Genomic DNA, 20,119 nt, shown 5'->3' with positions numbered 1-20,119 from the left:
GTGTTGGATGTGCGCCCGTTCCGAGGAGCAGACATAGACTCGGACCACTACCTAGTTGCAGCAAAGGTACGTACCCGTCTAAACGTTGCAAATAAAGCACGAACAGACACAAAGCGAAAGTTGGACATCGATAGGCTGCAAACACAACAGATAGCCACAGCATATTCCACTCAACTAGCCCAATTGCTTAATGCGAGCACTCCTTGTTCCGATAACATAACAACACAATGGCAAAATATTGCCCACTCCATGCAAACAGCCGCAAAAATCCATACTTGAATACCAGGGACGAGCGAGGTATCGGCAGAAAAGGAGAGAAGAGAAACGTCTTTTCCGCAAGAAAAAGAGAGAAATGGAAAAGCGGGAGTGTGAAAAAGTCTGGATGTACAGGGGCCAGAATGAAGTCCGAAAATTCTACCAAAGAGTGAAACATCAAACAGATGGCTTTGGTACAGGCACATCCTCCTGTAGAGCAGCAAGGTAATCTGGTAACAGATACAGATAGCGTGCTCAGGATATGGAAAGAGCATTTTTCCAAACTGTTGGTGTCCAAAAGTAGCGAAGACGACGAAGATACCACAGATCCAATCCCAGAAAACAGGTAAAAACAGCAATCAACCGGCTAAAGAATAATAAAGCAGCAGGAGCCGATGGCTTACCATCAGAGCTGTTTAAAACCGGAGGCGACGCGCTGATAAGGTTTATGCATCAGCTAGTTAGCACCATCTGGCAGGAAGAACGCGTATCCGACGATTGGAACCTGAGCATCCTATGTCCCGTCCACAAGAAAGGAGATAAGACTGTATGCTCCAACTATAGGGACATAAGTATTCTCCCTATTACCTATATGATAGTGTCAGGGATATTGTGCGAACGACTAAAGCCAATGGTCAACGAAATAATTGGACCATACCAATGTGGTTTTAGACCTGGCAAGTCCACCATTGACCAGATATTTACCCTGCGGCAAATCCTGGAGAAGACCCAAGAGATGCAGATCGACACATATCACCTTTTTGTCGATTATAAAGCAGCATTCGACAGTCCCCTCTGATCAAAGGTATTCCATGCCATGTGTGAATTTGGTATTCCCGCAAAGCTCATCCGGCTTTGTAAGATGACTTTAACTGATACTAGGTCCTCAGTTAAAATTGGAAAGAACCTCTCCGAACAGTTCAGTACCAAAAGAGGCTTCAGACAAGGAGACAGCCTTTCGTGTGACCTATTCAACATCCTGCTGGATAAGGTTATACGAGAGGCAAACGTCAAAAGAAGTGGCACAATCAACACCAATAGCCATATGTTACTTGCTTATGCTGATGATATAGATATCATGGGACGATCAGTAAAAGAAGTTACCGATACATTTATGAAGGTCGAAGGAGAATCTGCTAAAGTGGGTCTGGCGGTAAGCGGCGAAAAGACCAAATTGATGGTGTCGACGCGCAAAGCGTCCATAGAGCTCGGACCAACTGTGGAAGTTCGTACCTATAATTTTGAGGTAGTTAAAGACTTCGTCTACCTCGGAACTGCCATAAACAACACAAACAACATTAGTTGTGAAATGAGAAGAATTGTATTGGCTAACAAATGCTACTATGGTTTAAGTAAGCAATTTAAAAATAAAGCCACATCTCGTCAAACGCTGATACTACCCGTGCTAATGTATGGCTCCGAAGCATGGGTACTTGCGCATGCAGATAAGGCAGTACTTGGTGTGTTTGAGAGGAAAAATTCTTCGAAAGATCTACGGGCCGATTTGCGTTGACGGTGAATATCGACGTCGTATGAACCACGAGCTATATCAGCTATACAAAGACATGAATATAGTTAAACGTATCGAGATGCAACGATTGCGTTGGCTAGGCCTTATCATAAGAATGAGCGATGATGAACCCGCTAAAAAGGCGTATGAATACATGCCACATGGCGGTGCACGCAGAATCGGTAGGCCTAAGCTTCGACGGTATTCCAAAAAGCGAAGCGAAAACCAGAGAGGAATGGAGATCTTTTCTTAGTTCGGTCTATGGAACAAATGTTCTGTAATGGGCCAGCTAAGTAAGTAAGTAAGCAACAAACCCACGTCTTAAGGTCTTCTTAGGATGCAGCATAAGTAACAACAAGCCTGGTTTTTATTTTGACGAAAACAATTATCAACAACATGAACCCCGGAAGATGCGCTAGGAGATATTCTAGAGAAAACAAGTAGCAACAATGCGCCTGCGGATAACACCTATACATGGGAACCCCTCGCCAAAGGAAAACACGATTGAGTTTACGCAAGCCCTTCGCGAATTCGGAACAGAACACAACTGAGTTGCCTCACACCAGTCACGAAATCACCTTTCTAACCTCACGTCGAAGGATACGTATAAATCTAAGCTAAGGTGCTACTGGGTAAACGTGTTTCGTGGCACATGCTAGCTCTAGGGCTGCGGAGACGAATCACCTTTGTTTAGACTCCAACTCAAACCCATATTTTCTCGATTCCGATACCACTCAAAACAATAAAATATCGAAGTATACTAAGGAACGGTCCTGACCGGCTTCAACATGACAAAGCCCAAGCCTTATGTTGGTTCCTCCTTCGTTTCAAGTGGACACTGCCTTCCCCGTGATGTCAACTAAGGCACTGCCTTTAGTACCCATTAAGGATAGTAATGGAATATGTGCCGCACGTTCACCTATAAGAACGATAAAAACATGGATTGAGCGTTGGGCTAGTAACCCAATGTTCGGGCTCTTTATAGGGAAGATGGGGAAAGGCGTCACAGCAACACCTATAGGTGACGCACTGTATTGTATCTGCCATGACATATAGCAAGAGTTTGGTTCCGGATTTGTTGTTGGTCAGAGGTTAAAAGATGATAGACTTCGCAGCATCAAAAAACATGGTATTTATCAGTATCAGACAAGAAAAAAAAACAAGAAATAAAATTGACCACATTATGATAGATGGATTACATTCATAGTTGCACTTCTAGTTCCGAAAACACAGTGACAAGGTATTGCCCACTCTATACAAACAGGCGCAAAATCAGTACTTGGATGCCAGAAATGCGGCATCTAGGTCTACTTTACAATCAGTAGAAACGCGTAGCGCACGAGAGAGTTTTTGGAAGAAAAGCAGAGAAGAGAAACGTCTTTTCCGCAGGAAAAAAGAGAAAATGGAAAAGCGTGAGTGTGAAAAAATCGAGATTTCCATAACAGAATGAAGTCCGAAAATTCTACCAAAGAGTGAAACATCAAACTGATGGTTTAGGTACAGGCCAGCAAGGTAATTTGGTAACTGATACAGATAGTGTGCTAAGGATATAGAAAGAGTCTGCTCACTATTGCGTATTGTGCGAACGACTAAAGCCTAGCCTAAACAATTGGGCCATACCAATGCTGCTTTAGCAGATCCACCATTGACCAGATATTTACCCGCGGCAAATCCTGGAAAATACCCAAGAGATGCAGTTGGACATCTACCATTTCTGTTTTGATTATAGAGCAGTCTTCGACAGTCTCGTACGTTCAAAGATATTCAAAGCCATGTCTGATTTTGGTATCCACGCAAAGTTCATTCGGCTTTGTATGACGATATTAACTGATACCATGTCTTTAGTTACAATAGGAAAGTACCCCTTCGATCATTTCAGCACCAAAAGGGGTTTCAAAAAAGGTGACAGTCTTTGGTGCGATCTCTTTAACATCCAGCTGGAAAAGGTTATACGAGAGGCAAACGTCAAAAGGAATGGCACAATATACACCAATAGCCACATGTTACTTGCTTATACGGACGACATTGGCATCATGGGTCGATCTGTAATAGCAGTAACTGACACCTTTAAGACGATCGAAGGAGAATCTGCTAAAGTGGGTCAGACAGTAAACGCCGACAAGACCGATTTGATGGTGTCGACTAGCGGAAGTTGAGACGAATAATTTTGAGGTAGTTAAAAGCCTTTATAGGCGATCAGGGGGAGTATTATATACGACCAGATAGGATTATTTACAGCAGTCCACAAGGCAGCCAGAAGGGAGTCTTTATAGACAATCACAAGAAAATATGTATATGGTAACATGGGGCGCCTTCGCCACTGGGGCGCCTCCGCCAGCGCCGATTTTCTCGCAAAATATCAGTGCTGGAAAAAATCCGTAAAAGGCAAAATTGTGAGTTTATTGAAGATCTATCATCTCCCAAAATTTGGCACTAGTGTCATCGGTATGATATCGGACGCACGTGGTTTTGTGTTTTCAGGGTATTGCGAAAAATAATTATGGTAGGTATTTTTTGTGATATCTTCTTTACCTTTTGTGATATCAAAATCACATTTTATTCCGTTAGAAGACAACTACTGAAGAATATAAATCACAAAAATTCGCATGAAAAAAACAATTGCAAATGCCAATATATTAATATTAATAAATATGTAAAGGGTGGGGCGCCTACGCCATGATAGGGGCGTGGTTGTTTAATGTTAGAAATTTGTCATGTTTAATTTAACTTCTTTATTCCATAGATATACCACACTATAATGTGAAGTTAAAATCAAGTATTATCCTAAACGTATATTGTTTTAGTTATATTATGATCTTTTACCGAAATTCAAGGTACCTACTTCATTAATCGGCTAGAATCGGTTACTTTTAAAATTATTTTTGATTATTCAATAGACACATGTTCCTTTTTAGCATAATGTTGATATTTAAGGAAGAAGTATAGTGAATTACAGTTTTAGAGTCCGTTAAAGAATGTTCAATATCGATGGCGAAGCTGCCCCATGGGTGGGGAGGCTTCGCCACTTTCTAGACATTTTGTAGATTCTCAAAAATAATATTTTAAAAACAACATTATAAACATTTATATATCAAAACTTGTAGTCAAGATATGCTAATATTTGTACCAAAAATAATATTTGAAAAAACTTGAACGGTGTCGGTATGAGAACATTTTGAACAAAAACGTGGCGAAGGCGCCCCATGTTACCATATACTGCAGAAGCGAATCTTTATAGACGAGCAGAAGGCTGTTAAGACGACCAGAGAAGAATCTTTATATACGACCAGAAAGTAGTCTTCATTAATGACCAGATGGAAGAGTTTGTAGATGATCAGAAGGGAGACGTTATAGTGACCAGAGGAGAAAGGAAATCTTTTTAGACGACCTGAAGGGCGTCTTTCTACACAAAGAGGAAAGGATCTTTTATATCTGACCCGAAAGACGTCTTTATAAACGAAGAGGAAAGAGTCTTTATAGATGGCGAGAAGGGTGTATTTCTAGATGGCCGGAGGGAGTCTTTTTAAACTACCAAAAAGGAGTCTCTATAAAAGACTGGAAGGGTGTTTTTACAGTCGACCTAACGAGAGTCATTGTAGAAAAAGTGTAGAAAGTCTTAATAAGCGACTGGAAGGAATCCTTCATAGACAAACGGAAGAGAGTCTTTATAAACGATGATGAAGCAGTCTTTATAGACGACCAGAAAAGTGTATTTTTAGATGAACCGGAGGGAGACTTTATAGACGACCAGAAGGGTGTATTTTTAGATAAAAGAAGAGAGTCTTTATAGACGACTGAAAGGCAGACTTTATAGCGACTTGTGGAGAGTCTATATAGACGACTGGAAGGGAGTCTTTACAGAAGACTTGAAAGTTATTGTAGACGACCTTCTTTTTATAAAAATCAATGATATATCTCGTTTGCCTAAAGACTAAGGGTATAAAAAGTCCACATTAACTTGATGTAGTGAGCCCGCAGTCTTAGTTTCATGTGTACTTTTCTTAAAAATTAAAAAAGTCTTTTGCCAAAAAGGTGTTTAAAAATTAATTTCAAAGCCGTGTCATTAGTTCCCTCTTCCCTTATAGCTCTCGTCCCCCCTTCAACTTCAATTCACTTTTCACATATTTCGGTTTTATTGCCGCCCATATTTTTATTGTATCGACAACGTTATTGCCATTATTATTATTTCGTTTATTGCCGGTGTTGTCTTAAATAGCGTGCGAAAGCTATTTATCATTAACTGCGTCCATTCGAGTATTAGACGGCTCGAATTGAATTCATTTTCATTCGTTCAAAATGTAATTGTGCAGATTTATGTGACTGGCTGTGGGCTGCTGCTGCACACTCCTTGCATTGCTTGATCGCTCTTATGGTGGATATTTATGTCATTCTTTTTTGTGGCAACTTTGGGGTTGATATTTAGATTTTTCTTTTGGAATTGTGTGGAAGAAAAACGACAGTATTTTCATTTGTTGGCTTCTAAAGTATTTTTGTCTTTTCGACAATGTGGTTAGACAGTGGAACATGGGTAAAGTGTACTTAAACTCTTAAATGTAAAGTAAAGCATTCTTATAATAGGTAAGTAGTAACCGTGGTGTACAGAATTTTAGATACTATAACCCATAAATTTGGGTTATAGATGGCGGTAAGGGTCATTATAACTTTATGACTGTTATGAGGTCCATCTAAGGAAAGGATAAATGAAAGGAATTTCGAACTTTTAGTGCAACCGAATGTCCAAAGTTAAAAGTTCTATATCTGAAATTTATTTATATAAACCAAAAAAAATGCGCAAACTTACATGGCGCCCAACGGTTAAATGTCCCATTTATCTTAAGCCTACTGATCCTCCAAATTAAAATGAAAATCAAGATCGTTGGGCGCTATGTCAGGTCGCCAATGGTGGTGGAATGGTTTGCAAAGCTGCCATGCATATAGAACATTACGAGCTCAAACTCCGATAAAATAGGTCGGATATTTAGAGGCTATTAAACAGTCAGTAATGACACACATATTTCTGAGAACTTCAGTCTTCTGTAACTCCTCTATAAGTGATGTCGCACTATGTTTCCAAGACACCTTTCTGGCTTCGAACTCGGTAGTAAGAAGTCACATATGTAATTGATTTCAAATTGGAAAAGGACAAACCTGTTTCCTATGAAAGATGCCTATGGTAGATAGTTTTTAGTCCATTCTTTATATCTCAGTTTGACTCTATTTGCCTCAGAGCGTTTTTCAGTTTTTCTTTCGTTTTATTGGCTTATATTCACACGTTACAGTTTTTGGAATATTGTTGGTTTTTGTTGTTGTTTATTTGTTGTTTTTTTGGTTTTCAGTATTGTTTGAGACATTAGTGAATGACTGACTGCTAAGCAATATGACTGGTTGGTTGGTTGGTTTGGCATAATGACAGACTGAATGAGTTAATATTTGTTTTTTCTTCTTCTTCTGCCTGTGGTTTTATTCTTGCAAAAGATGATATTTATCTGCAGCCGCAGCAGCAGCTATGGGTAATGGATTGCATGTGGTGCTGTTGCATTTACCCAGTAGATGCTAATTCTGGGGTTGGGTCTTTAAATAGATGCAGGTTTTGTACCAAGAAGAAGGGTGTGTGTGTCGGATGTATGCAGAATGGATATTTATGAAGATTTTATGATTTCATGCATGTGTCTTAAGTCTTTTGTTCTTTATTTCTTGATAACTACATATGCGGAGAATTTTTGATGATGCTTAAATGAATCACTTTAGTAGACCACTGGTAAAGTTGAGTTGAGTACTTCTGTAATGGTGACATTTGTCTATGTCTTATTATTCATATGCTTCTGACGAATTCATAGTTAAGAACTCTCAAAACTTAAATATGAAGTACACACACCTACGAACTAAAATGATTTAGTAGAAGGCAGCTATCTTAACCTGAATATGTAAAAAAATCCCATCATACTTCCATGTTCTTTTAAGTAGTAACATTTTGTATCTTTTGCTTTTAGACTAACGCGAGGATATATGGGTTAAAGATGGACCATATCGGCCTACTCCTTCGGGTACCTCCCCCACAATAGTTTAAAACTTTTCGCTAAAATGTTAGTAACCGATTTCGTCCATACTTTGCACATCGTAATATTTGTATCAGACATAGAAATGAATACGAACTATATGGACCCACTCCGATAGGTACCTCAAAAAAAAAAAAAAACATATCGGAAAAGTGCAGTTTGAGACCAGCTCTCGAATCGCTTTATTTTTTTGCAAGCTCATTAGGACGGTACGTTTTTTTAAGGGGCAAGACAATACTTCCTGAGGAAATTGGCCGAAAGCTTTAAAAACCCTTTATGTCCATTATTTGCTGTGACTGGTGCGCACGACAAAATTCGAACTGGATACCGGGTTGTTCCGAAGTTTGTAAATCTTAGATAAAGTTTGAAGATGGTCCATTCCTTCCGGAACATCCCCAACTAACGTTCAAAAATTTGCTAACTTATCTCATAAACGAAGCAGGCGATTTCGTAATATTTTGTCCAAACTTAGTTTTGGTTGGAAAAAGAGCCATATAGGTTCACTCCATAGGATACCGCCCTCAGAAAAGTTCAACATTTTTGTTTGAGTACAATTTAATGTCTGTTAAAGGATCCCTTTAAATTTTTATAGCGATATTATGTTTTTCGTGGGCAAGTCCACGCTCCCTGATATAATGGTCTAAAAGCTCAAATTATAAGATGAAAAACTGAAATGTGGGGCGCGATATCTATCGAATGACTCCCAAAATAAGACCCACTTCCAAAATGGACTATGTCGGTCCATTCCTTCAGGTACCTCCTTCGCAACACTTTTAAGCTTTAATTCACATATTTGTCGGCAAGTTCATACGTCCAATATTCTGCAACCCCCTTAAATACATCTTTTTTAAGGAAAAAAGAGTTTCAATTCACACAGGCTGAGGGTTTGTAACAGTTTGTCCTTTTATAAATTACAAAATAAATATAACGCACGGTGTATAGAGTTGAAGTCTAGCAAATGCTGTTGGAGTGGGAGTCAAGTTTTTTCACGAAGGGCACATTTTTTTTACTTTTCTATTGATGTCTTGTTGTCAATTTTTGTGAAAGTTTTTTTTTTTTTACCTATGGAGTTTGTATTGAAAACGTAATATATAGCGAAGTCCCACATATTAAACCAATATGTCACGATCATGGCGCTAGACAAAGGTAGATTTTTGCTACCTCTATTTATACGAATTTATCGCAAATTTGCTTTTTTCCATCAAAGTCAACCCTGTGTCTGTGTTTCTGGAATCATTTTTCTTTTGAGACCCAGTTGGTATTATTAACTGTTTATATATACTGGTACTTTTTTAGACTATCTGGCAACCCTCTTGATCGAGATATCATGTAGGTCATATTTATTGTATTTGATGGCAGTCCATCCTCGTGAACTAAAAACCTCATACAACGTCTTAGTTTTCAGAAATAAAGGTTTGAGAACAATACTCGTATGAACCTTTTTACTCTAATATGTTCTGGTACACCCTTGGTCCATACGGTAACCTTCCTAGTAGGAATAATCTATGCTGAATAATGTTGATACTTGTTAGTAGTTATTCCCTATTATACCCTCAGCATTTATGCTAACGAGCGTATATACACTTTCATACGGGCAACATGTGCCTAATCGAAATAATGGTTTTTGACCCCAAGTATTTTTGGACTAAATGTGTTTCAGACAATTTGGAGTTGATTTAGCCATGTCCGTCCGTCTGTCTGGCTGGCTGGAGCACACGATAACTCTCGGACGGATCCAAAATTTGGCTTTCGTAATATTTTGTACAAACTTAGTTTAAGTTCAAAGATGGGTTATTTCGGTCCACTCCTTCCGGTACCTCCCCCACAAAAATTCGAAAATGTTCGGAAAATTTGTGCGCACGATAACTCTTAAAGGAAGTAACCGATTTGGTCCATACTTTGCACATCGTAAAATTTCTACCAGACTTAGATGAGGTTTCAATATGGACTCAATCGGTGTACTCCTTCGGGTACCTCCCACACTAAATTTCGGAAAAGTTCAGTTTAGAATATGATCTCGAATCGCTTAGATTTTTGTTGTAGCAGCTTGTATTCACTGTCCTCCATACGACGCTATAAGTTTCATCAGGGGCAAGTCCATACTTCTTGAGAAAATAGCTTGAAAGGTACAAAAAAACCCCATATGACACCGTGTGTAGTGGTTGGAGCGCAAGATAACTCTCGAACGGATCTGCCGATTCGGTCCAAAATGTGGCCTTATTGATATTCTGTGCAAACTTAATTTAAGTTCGAAGATAAGACATATCGGTCCACCCCTTCAGGTACCTCCCCCACAAAAGCTCAAAAATGTTCGAAAAAATTGTGCGCACGATAACTTTTGATGAGAGCGACCGATTTTGTCTATACTTTACACATCCTTATATGGACTATATTTGTCCACTCCTTCGGGTACCTCCGACACTACTTTTTGGATAAATTCACTATAAGGCCTGATCTCGAATCACATTGATTTTTGTTGAAGCAGCTTTCATTCGCTGCCTCAATTACGACAGTAAAAGTTTTTCAGGGGCAAGTCCATACTGCTCGAGAAAACAGCCCGAAAGTTGTAAAAAACACTATGGCACCATATGTTGTGGCTGGAGAGCTCGAATCGAATATTGTGTTCGTCTACAATTCGGATATTATAATATTTCTTCGAATATTAGATGAAATTCGAAGGTGGTGCTTATAGGTCCACTTCTTCCGGTAACTCCCCCATAAAAGTTCGAAAATATTCGCTAAAATGGTACGCGCGGTTTCTCATAGACGTAGCAACCGATTTGGTCCATGCTTTGGATCTCTAAACATTGTCGAAACTTAGTTTATGTTCAAATTTGGGCCCTATCTGACCAATCATTGGGGTACCACCAACACAAATGTTCAGCATTTTTGTGTGGGTAAGGGTCTGTTCGAGGATCCTTTGGAAATTTTTACCGGAGGTTTTCCAAGTGGCCCTGTTTACAGCGGTATTATGTTTTTCTTAGGCTGGTGTGATAAAAAAGCCCTATCTATCGTTATCCCCACAATTTTTAGCATAAGTACATAAGTTTTTAGGAAAAAAAGTATTTCAATTCACACAGGCTGAGGGTATATCTCTGTCTGCAAAGCCGACTTTTTTACTTGTTCGAAATGGAACTTGATGGGTTTTCTTAAAAGTTTCGACCACATCGGACACTCATTTCTTAGACGATCGTAGTCGTCAGTAACTACGAATCAAAAATTGTTTAAACTTTTGTGGAAGAGGTACTCATAGAGTGCACCGATATAGCATATTTCTGAATTTGATATAAGTTTGGAAGAAATATGATAATACACAAAGTTTGGGTCAAAATAAGATGCCAGTTAGACAATCGATCGCACGGACTTTGCTATACCGACTTAAAATTGTCTGAAACTGACGTGGACTTAATATATGTGGGGTCTTAAGCCAATATTTAAATGAACAGTATCGTATGAAGGGGTTCGTTGCCCTCCCACCGAAATGAAAATATGTGTAGTTATTGCATATGTTCCAAAAAAAATGTATTTGTTTACTGGGCTCCTACGAAGTGAATTTCTGGGCACGTTGAGTCAATGACACACATTTCTTATCGTGACACAGTGGAAAGAGTTATGAATATAATTTTTGCACAAACTCTGACTTTAATGGTACTCGTCCGAGGCGTACCACCCATTCCGAGCACTTATAACCACAACAACTATCTATCTATCGGGCAAAGATAGATGTTTGCAAAGAAAAAAATCCAATAGTGCGGTTATGCGGCGTAGGAACTGTTAGTCGTATGATATAGCTATACATTAGGGTGGCCCAAAAAACGAAAGCATAATTTTTTTTCATTTCACGCAAAAACATTATATAAGACATCTTATGGCGATCTTTGTTTTCATACAAATTACGTATGGGATCAAACGTGAATATTCTCGAAGATGCTCTAAAGGCCGCATTTATGGTCCAATCGATAAACAAAACTCTACCAGTTCAAAACATAATTTCTACAAAAATGTATGGTGATCGAATAATGATATCTTGTGCCAATGCCCGATCTTTATTTCCATAGTACTTTGTATGGGTACCAAAGGCGAATTTTTAGAAAATCGCTCTACAGGCCACAATTATTTTCCAATTGAAGAAAAATGTTTACCAGTCAATTGTTGCAGCTACAAACGAATCCTACACAAATTTGTGAAAATCGGCTTGGATTTTAAATTAGCTTATAAGCATATTAGAGCAATATCAATATCGGTCCCTATTTTTGATCAACAAAACTATGAGGTCCAAAAGTTGCAATAAGCAGTCATTATCTGGAGAATAGCAGCACAAAACTAAGCTGACTTGAAGCTAAGATTTTGTCCTTTAGGCTCCTCAGAATGGTTTGGAGTTTAATATCTGCATCACACTATTGGTCCAAAAGCAATTGGATGAAATCATTCTTATGAATTTTGTTAATTTGTTTTGTTATTTATGAATAATTCTTTAGTCATCATCATAAATATGACCATGGTATAATATTGCATTGCTTTATATTTTCCAATAACAAGGAAGAATTGTGATACTGGCTGTCATACTATCATGTTGTCTAAACGTATTTCACATATTCATATTTCTTTGCTATTCATAATCACATAATTAGTTATTAAATGTATATGTTGAAAATAATATTAAGCAATCAAAAATTGAAGGCCATAATCAACTCCTGATTAAATTATGTTTGATTATAATTTTTAATATCTTATTCTTTTAAAATTTTAGATATATGTATTCACTTTGGCAGTTTTGTTGAGATGTGTGTTTTACTTACTATTTGTATGTAAGTCGAACTTAATCTCATATTTGTTGTTTTCAAATTTATAAACAACAAGTCCAACGTCACTTGGACTCATCAGTTCTCTTAGTTCTTTGTATTTAAACAAAGAACCCTTCCCCAATTTTATGACGACTCGAGTTCAAGAATAAGTGAGAGAGATTAAGCTCGACTTACATACAAATAGTAAGTAATTTTAGATATAATAAAACAAAATCAACAACTAACACATAAAAGAACATAGAAGCCATGATAATGTGATATGTATGTAAAACTTCTCTCTATCTTATATCCATCATTGGCAATTTCATATATTGACACGACTTCATTCATCATTCAACTCTTTCTAAGTTCTAAAGCTATTGATCTAAATAAGTCTAGGTTGCGAGCCATTGATTGAAAGCAGCGTATAAATTAGAACGCTTTTTTAAATTGTTCTATTTATTTACATATTTATTAGAAGCCATTAAAAGCCAAACAATAATTTACTACTTTACATTATTGAAAAACATTGGGGGAACCCATAATAAACTAAACATTGTATTAATATTCTTGTTGTTTGTTACCGGTTTTTTGGCGCACATCTGCTCACAAAGTTTGGAAATATTTTGTGATTTAAACAAAAAACGCTAAATATTGTTACAATACCGTTGTGTGATGATGGTGATGCTGATGGGTTATTGGCCCCAAAAAGCGATGACATTGAGAATCGGTAGAATGTGCAACAACACACAGCAAAATAGATGCGATCAGCAACAATGATTTACTGCCACACAAAGGAACAATGTAAAAATAAATCTTCTTTTTTTGTTCGCTTTGTTTTAATATGAATTCACCCTTTGCATTAAATGTACGTCATGTTCATAGGATTGCTTGAAGATATGAGGGCTTAGGGTCGTAAACGTGTAACACGTAAACAAGGTATGATGGAGTTAACTACATTAGCAGGGGAATATGATGTGAAGATTTCCTGGGAAACAATAATAAATAAATGCTGACACATATAATAATACTAAATTTAGTATAGCTATATGTCGACTTGCCAAATTGAGAATGAGCCAATCTAAGCCTTACATTAATCCTTAATCACTCTTTCTCTTTAATAATCCCTCCTAAAATTAAGATTTGTCTTGTCAGCCAACTTCTAAGGGGTAAAGAGGGCACAATAACGGTAATCTTGTTACCATTATCCTATCTTTTCACTATACTGGTATACATATGTCATTGTCGACATTGATTTGTGTAAAGTACAGGCCTCAATTATGGAGTAATAGTCTCAAAAATGCCGTAAATGAGTTATTCACTTCATGGTATTATTTTAGACCACGTAAAATAGAGTATATTTTCAATGGACCATAGCCGTAAACCTCTCACGTATTTTAACATACTATATAAGCCGCCAATGGCTTATTCTAACTACGTAATTTAGGTTAAAAGTACTAGAAATACGCCATATTGGCAGGTCCGATCGGGTTTTTCTTCTATTTTTTTTTTCAAATATATATTTACCACAACTGCTTCAAAAGCTGTTTAAATGGAGCGCACAACATCTTCTGTATGAATTCATAACGAAAAACCATCAATTTGATATTTGTAGTGTCCAATAACAACGACAATCTAGATACAAATTGTAAAATATGGTCCTAAGCCCTATATCAAAAACAAGGGCTGCTAAGAATGTTATATGATATGGTTACAGATATCTTTTATTCAGAGATTCATAATGAAAATTCATTTCGAACATGTCTTTCTTTAACAATATTCCCAAAAAGTAAAGGATTTTGCAAGATTTTGATCCAGTATGGAATTATGTTAAATTAACAGTCCAAAATTAAAACACATTATTCAATCCTAATATATATACATTTGTAATCGAATTTTCTTTAAGGAAATACTATACCTAGATATATGGTTTATTCTGAAACTCATAGTGAAATGTGTAGAATTTTTCATTTTTTGACACTTTTCACCTAGAACCAAGTTTCATATTACTTTCATGTATCAACTCGAAAAAAGAAGGAAAAAAATTTATCGAAAAACTTCGGAAATATTTTCATGTTATTTAAGCAAAACTGTTACTGCTATTTTTATGATATATAATGTAAATAATCATTTCGTTTCTTCGGCGACCCATAGTGAAATTTGAGATGAATATTTTTGTCTCTGACGTCATCTCTCTAAAATTTGTTTTTTGGGAAAATTTTGAATAAACTCAGATGAAGTCCAACTTTAACCCTAAAACGTGTTATTCGTTTTTAGACATTTCTGGCGATTAGATAAGATTTACAGATTTGGTGTATTCTGAGACCCATAGTAACATTTTGTGAACAATTTTGTAGAATATTTTTTTTTGATATGAAAAAAGGACCAAAAAGACCCCTTTGATGAACCGCATGAGGGTTAAAATGTTTAACAAAAATATTGCCCACATCCTCACACAAAAAATGCAAGGATTCCATAATATCTTAACTCGAATATTTCGAAAAATTTAAAAATGGGCGGAACTTGCCCCGCCTTCTCTGGTTACTTTTCGATGTAAACTTTAAAAAACGCCGAAACACGTGTCTCATATTTCTAGCTATACTTTCATAATCGAAGGACGAAAAGGATATGAAAAGAATTGAGTTAGAGGAATGAAATGTTCTACAAAAAGAAGACATGTAATCTTAAAACGAGGAAAACCTATTGATTTTGGTAAAGGTCGGATATTATTCAGGGGTCGGAATGTAAAAACGTATTTGGAGAAAAGGCCAACGTTCTATTTCAAAGCGAATATCTCTCTTCTGTAAGAGGTATATCGAAATCAAAACCTGGCAAGGAAAGTAGAAAATATCACCTTTACAACGATGTGAAGTAGGTTGTCATAGGTGGTCAAACAACAGAGATGCGTAATAGTCGGTAATGCTTCCCTTTTTCCATTTTTTGTGTAATCACACTACAGGTCGGAATTTTGATCGGCTCCTCCATTTTTTTATTTGATTTGTACTGACGATGTACTTAAATGCGTTTCAACAAAATTGACCTGTATTAATGAAGACATTCAGAGCAAAGGCGCTAAGCTATCCCAATTTTATATTTTGAATTTTACCAGTCAAAAGCTTATGTACATGGGTAGTGGTGTAGGGTATTACATAACCTGCCCCGACCCGACTGTAGCCTTGGCTAACTTGGTTTTATACCCTCAGCATTTATGCTAACTAGGGTACATATACATATACACTTTCATACGGGCAAAATGTGCCTCATCGAAATAATGGTTTTAGACTCCAAGTATGTTTGGACGAAATGTGTTTCAGACAATTTGGATTTGATTTAGCCATGTCCGTCCGTCTGTCTGGCTGGCTGGAGAGCACGATAACTCTCGAACGGATCAACCGATTTGGTCCAAAAGCTGGCTATCGCAATATTTTGTCCAAACTTAGTTTAAGTTCGAAGATGGGTTATATCGGTCCACTTCTTTCGGTACCTCCCCCACAAAAGTTCGAAAATGTTCGGAAAATTTGTGCGCACGATAACTCTTGAAGGGAATAACCGAATTGGTCCATACTTTGCACATCGTGATATTCCTACCAAACTTAGATGAGGTTCCAATATGGACTCAATCGGCCCACGCCTTCGGGTACCTCCCACGCAAAATTTCGGAAAAGTTCAGTTTAAGACCTGCTTCTTAATCGCTTTGATTTTTGTTGTAGGAACTTGTATTCACTGCCCCCCATACGATGGTACAAGTTTCATCAGGGGCAAGCCAATACTTCCTGAGAAAATAGCCTGAAAGTTGGGAAAAACCCCTATGACACCGTGGAGCGCACGATAACTCTCGAACGAAACTGCCGATTGGGTCTAAACTTTGGCCTTCGTAATATTTTGTCCAAACAAAGTTTAAGTTCGAAGATAACCCATATAGGTACCTCCACCACAAAACTTCGGATAAGTTCCCTTTAAAACCTGCTCTCGAATCACTTTGGTTTTTGTTGAAGCAACTTGCATTCGCTTCCTCAATTACGAAGGTAAAAGTTTTTTCAGGGGCAAGTCCATAGTTCTTGAGAAAACGGCCCGATTTTTTTTCTCCTAAGGGATATTATGTTTTTCGTGGACAGGTCCATGCTTTCAGGAATACTGGTGCAAAAGTTATACGATGACCAACTGGGCGCGATATCTATCGAAAAGATATTAATCCCAAAATAAAATCCACTTTCATAAAATAATAGTTTCGATCCCTGTATAACCAAATTCGTTACAGCCAATCTGTAGATAGATAAATAAGTTGAATTCAGTGGTTTTTGGCATATTAAATCTGGTTTTAACATATAAAATCCGATCAATATGTTCCAGAAGCATGGTTTCTTACACAGGCTGGCAAGTATTTAGCAACCTTCAGCCGTCTATATCCAAGTCCAAGATTTGATAAAAGAATATGTAAACTTTTATTCCTTCTTATTTATATTCTAACGAATCCATAAACAAAGACTGGTTTGCAAATTGGCATTGTTTTTGTTATACAAATATTATTTTTTATATACGAATATATTTATACACTAAATGAAATGACGTTTAACATATTCTTTTATTATCTGAGAAATTCCATTCACAAAATTATTCAAATATTCGTTATTTAACGTTTAGAGCTTTGTCGATAATAGACATTAGCTGGGAGATCATAATTAGCTACCACATTCCTTAAAAAGTTTTATTTCAATACAATGTGACTAAAATTTAAGTAAACAATGCAATAATATTTTTGTGTTTCAAAAATAAAATATTCAAAACTCGTTTTGCTGAAGACACACATGCTTATTATATTCCCAAAATTTTTTAGCCGTTTTTTTCTATTTTTGAATAACGTATAAAAATTATTGGTAATTATTTCATTTATATTCACCCGTCAATATAAAAAATTGATTTTTTTAATTAATAAGCAATTTCGTATAAAACTGCTGATGCTGCGGATAGTAAATGATGATTTTTCAAGTTTTAGCCGGTGCTACTGATGCTGTTTTGATTCGGCAATGGTATGCTTCTTCAAATTATAATCCAATTAACTAAAGAGATAGTTTTGTTGCTGTTGTTGTTGTCTATTAAAAATCACTTGTTTATTTTTTTTCTTTCTTCTTATTTGTCACTCACGATGTTCGATAATAAAAAATGAGAAAAAAAGAAAGAAATTTCACTTTGAACAATTAACAGATTATAAATTGTTGGAATTGTGACCGGCGAACAGGTGACAATGACTAGAAATCAAGATAGAGATGAGGAAAAATCAACACAAACAAAACAGAGACAAAATAACAATTTCTTTTTATTTTCTATGACATTTTCATTTCACTATGAAACACACAGAAGACACACATACCAAAAGAAGGAAACTTGATTAGCAATTTTTTCCACGAACTTTAGCAGGAAAATATTTTTTGTAATATTTTTTCTTTGTTATTTTAAGAATTTTCTTTCCAATTTGCTACACTTTTGTTACAATTCTTAAGAGAAAGAATTTCCCGCTTCTTTTTTTCTTTTTTGCAATGTAATATGAAAAACGAAAGTTAAAACCACTTCGTTCGCACAGTATGTAAACAAAACAATTGCGATTTTCTTTTGAAGCACGCTACAGCCGCACACCCGAACTCTGTTAGCCGTTATTTTCAGGTTTGTTTTTCTTGTTTTCAAACTTCACTCCGTTTCACGTTATTGACGTTAAGAGGTTTTGTCGTACACTAAACTTTGAAACATTATGGCCAAACAAAAATCTGACACACAGCAGTGACGAAGACAACAACACGATGACTACAGCGGCGTTAATGTTAATAACGGCGTTGTAGCTTGAATATTTAGCTTGCTTGTGTTTTTGGTTTGTTTTCTTCTTGTTTACCAACATGAGCTTAAGCGTCTGGCCTATAAGCACTGTATTGTGTGGTAGGTAACAGCTTTTGGTAAAGAGCTACAACGACGTTGTGGACGCCAACAGTAGTTGGGACAACATGCAACTGTTACTTACGAACTTACCCCCAGAGAGTTGTTGTGGTAGTCTCTGTTTTTTTTTATTGAATGTCTGTTATGGCAATACATACAGCATCAACTTCTTCTAGTGAAACCACAAGATAAAGTGGAGTTGTAGCGATTCAGGTCGACACGAAAATAGGCTATATATATTGTTTTTTCTACAGACAAGAAAGACCTATTAAAGTCCTATGTAGACAAGCGAAAACCGCTGGACAGAAAACCCTTTAGGTATTATATATGTAGATAGAAAACTCTTATGGTTTTGTATAGCCCGATAGGGGGTGTTCTGATAGACATACGACCTCTTTAAGTCTTCTGCAAGGTTTGCTCTTGAGGTATTCTATACACAGAATAACTCTGGAGGCATTTTAAAGTGGTATTTAGGGACCTTAATAAATATATAAAAATTCCAGGTTTTCGTGATCAAAAAATATTTGAAAAATACCTTCGTTGAAAAATTATTTAAAAGATCGGCGTTTTTGGAGCCCTAATATTCGTCGAAAAATTATTAAAAAAACACTTTTTAGGGACCCTAATATATATAATTGTTCCACAAACATCCCAGATGGGACAAGAGAGACTTCTCTCATATCAATGAGTTCACCCCGATTCATATTAGCTCGATGATATACAGTTTATCGCCGAGTCCGAATAGCGTGTCTTAAGGCTGAAATACTCAAGAAATGTCGCCAAAATTACTAAGGGGTATTTTGCCACCGTTGAAAATTGTTTGAAGTTGATTGGCCGGGGAATCAAACCCACGACCTTCAGGGTGCAAGGCGGGTGTGCATACCATTGCACCACGGTGGACCCTAATATTGACCGAAAAATTATTTAGAACATCAACGTTTTAGGAATCCTAATATTGGCCGAAAAATTACTTTAAAATTATTTAAAAAAACTCCACCTCATGGGGAACTCAATATTGGGCGAGAAATTATTTTAAAAATCCACGTTTTAGGGAACCTAATATTGGCCGAAAAATTATTTTAAAAATCCTCGTTTTAGGATTAATATTGGTCGAAAATTTATTTAAAAAATCCATGTGTTAGGGAGCCTAATATTAGACGAAAAGTTACTATAAAATTCGACGTTTTAGCAACCCTAATATTGGCCAAAATTACTTTAAAAAATCCACATTTTAGGGACCCTAGTATTCACCGACTGGGTGACGTAGGGGATGAAAATACAAAGGAACGGTCATGACCGGCAGATGTACTTGAAAAGAACAAAGACGACATTACTGCCAAAATTCTTCAACATCAGCTTTATTTGTGCTCATGCTCCCACAGAAGACAAGGACGAACAGACCAAAGATATATTTTATGAGCGCTTAGAAGAAACATATGACCGTTGTCCTGCACATGACATTAAAATTATTCTAGGCGATTTTAATGCCAAAATTGGAAAGGAAAATATCTTTGGCCAATAATCGGAAAAATCAGTCTCCACAATGAAACATCTGACAATGGCATGAGGCTGATAGACTTCGCAGCGGCAAA

The 20,119-nt window shown here is 36.8% G+C and overlaps 1 protein-coding gene across 1 annotated transcript in view; it reads right to left on the bottom strand.

Moving 5' to 3' along the window:
• The window catches only part of LOC141399023 (uncharacterized), a 167,533-nt gene extending 148,984 nt beyond the window's left edge, over positions 1–18,549 (bottom strand). The window contains exon 1 of the mRNA XM_073976984.1: positions 17,974–18,549. The gene's annotated coding sequence lies outside the window, so the exon portion shown is untranslated. The remainder of the gene's footprint in view (positions 1–17,973) is intronic.
• Positions 18,550–20,119: the final 1,570 nt, after the last annotated feature.

Source organism: Musca autumnalis, unplaced genomic scaffold (assembly GCF_047663935.1).
Source record: "Musca autumnalis isolate F117 unplaced genomic scaffold, ASM4766393v1 scaffold_3, whole genome shotgun sequence".
NCBI classification, from domain to species: domain Eukaryota; kingdom Metazoa; phylum Arthropoda; class Insecta; order Diptera; family Muscidae; genus Musca; species Musca autumnalis.
The sequence above is the reverse complement of the archived record's forward strand: the minus strand, read 5'-3'. Positions and strand labels throughout refer to the sequence as shown.